Source organism: Rhipicephalus microplus, chromosome X (assembly GCF_043290135.1).
Source record: "Rhipicephalus microplus isolate Deutch F79 chromosome X, USDA_Rmic, whole genome shotgun sequence".
Lineage (NCBI taxonomy): Eukaryota > Metazoa > Arthropoda > Arachnida > Ixodida > Ixodidae > Rhipicephalus > Rhipicephalus microplus.
This window is the reverse complement of record NC_134710.1, coordinates 98516248-98518696: the sequence shown is the minus strand read 5'-3', so window position 1 is coordinate 98518696 and position 2449 is coordinate 98516248.

Sequence of the window (2449 nt, the reverse complement as noted above, 5' to 3'; positions counted from 1 at the left end):
GGTGCTCATACAATCGTACGGTGCCATGGCATTGCACAGAATACAACATACGAGCAGCCAGCTGCAAATGTGATAAAAGCATAGCTATTTCAGCAGTGCAACTGTGAAAAGAGTTTTGTACTTCTAGTTATTCTTACTTAGATAATAATATTTTACAAAGCAGTGCATTATGAAAGAGCTTATCCCCATTTGCACCCATGTGTGTCATGCAGGATGGCTTTTCACAAAATTTGGCGCTGCCAGCATCACACAAAGAACAAGAATAGTGGCCCAAGCAATGCCAAGTGCATGGCAAAAGTTGACGTAAAAATAAAGCTGGCCACGTTTGACACCAAACGCAGGGACAAGTATCTGCAGAGAGAGGTGCCTCTTTCTGCAGTGATACGAATCGACGACAGGCACAGCCACAGCACTGACTCAGCGGATGCTCTGCGGCTACTTCGCGGCACCAGGTCAACAAGGCAAACATTCCTCCGTTACTTCAGCGAAGGCATGACCCCTAGTGAAGCAAGGAGACTGCATGAGAGCAAGCTCTCCATGGAAGATGATGGCCCTGCAAAGCTGGCCAATGCGGCTTTAAATCCGCCTCAAAGAACGGTCTACCACTGGCACAGCGTTTGGAGGGAGGCCTGTTTTGGTGGTACCTACATCGACCCAGTGCTGAAACTGGAGGAAAAGGCTTCTTTGTATGCAGCTCAAGGTATGTCTAAACTTGTGGGAGAATCTGTCCTCTACGTAAAACAGTATTCATAAGCACTCATTTTCAATGTGTGAATGGTGAAGTTGTAGCTATGACAAATTACAGACACATTCAGCACAAAGCCTCATCTACTTGTGATTCATGCCAGTGGCTTGGCTGTACACTGCACCTGCCAGTCAGAGCATACATTTACCATTATTTTCTTGGGAAGTAAGAAATTATGTATTTACTTTGAAACCCACAACTTTTTGATGAATTTATGTTCCTGTGAAATCAGAAACATCAAATGCTTGGAGTAACCTTGAGTATGACAAACTTAAAGCCCAAGAGGTGCACAGGTGGTCGGAGTTTCGCGAAACCAGATCAGATTGATAGGGAAACCGTAATGATGAAAAAGAAAGGGGGAAGAAGAACATATACATGACCAGATAAAAGAAATAACAAAAACGTTATTTATTTTCTTTGAAAGTGACACTGACTTATTTTTAAAAGGTTTTTGGTTCAAGGCATAACTTGGCAATCTAGACCAACTGACACGTTGCATGAGCATCAATTCACAGGGAACCAGCATTAATGAAGCTCGCGAGTCAGCCCATAGAAACAAGTTGTGAAATATAAAACATGAAAAGAAGAGATGAGATGCCTCATACTGGCCGGCTTATGTTTCAATGTAAGTATTTATCTTTGTCAAAGGCATTTTGTCCTTCTTGGCTGTTACTTGAAAGGATTAGTTGTAAATGTCATTAAAGGAAGTGTTGAAATTTCGGAAAGCATGACAGCAGCAGCAACCAAAGCTGTACAGAGTGTCAGCCACACAGGTCAATCTAGAGAGGCCATTTAAACTTAGGAGAAAACAAAAAAAGAAAAGAAGCGCAAAGCGCAAGAATGGGACAAAGGAAGGCGATGCAAAAATGGGCGCTGACTGCCAAGTGAAATTTTAATAGACAAAATCAAGGATACACGGATACAAAAAAAAATGGTTAGATTACAAATCTTCAGTCATGTGCGTCACATCAAATAGATTTTTTTTTCAAACAGATTAAGTAGCGGAGTGCTCACGCATCTATGACCCCTTTGGTGATAAGCAAAAGCCTCAAATATCTCCCGCGCGAGCCTTTGACAACAGCATTTTAGGACTGTAACATCCGACAGACGAAGGCATGCTGCAGCCATGCCTAGCACAATGTGTGGCTAAATTACTACAAACACCAATCTTTACATGAATTGACACGTTTGCGTGGCCTATAACTGATGCACCGCCCAGTCTGTACCACAGACACACAGCCGCTTGAACACTGAATTATGACATATATTGATCACTGGATGAACGGCTTGATATGTTTCTTTGAACAGCTTGTTCCGCTTCCTTTCTGTTCGTTCGCATGGCGGCACATTCCGCCTAGTTTGGTGGCACCGATTGCTCTCACTGCTCAGGAAGATGGTCAGGAATCTTAAACCTATCTTATCCTAGTCCTGGCGCCATACCATTGAAGACTGAGAAGTAGAGCCGAAACAGAGAACACCTTATTTGACAGATGCGAAACTAAAAAAAAAAAATTCATCAGATCCCATATACTTTGGGACTTCACATTATGTGAAGCATGCGGAGGGAAGGTGGTCGTGTTGTAACTTTTTTTATTCAGCGACATGTTATGAAATGATGCTAAATATATGTACAAATGTTGCAGGAACAGATGCATATTGAACAGTTGCAGATGTTTCTATAACCAGTTGTTTGCACTTGCACAA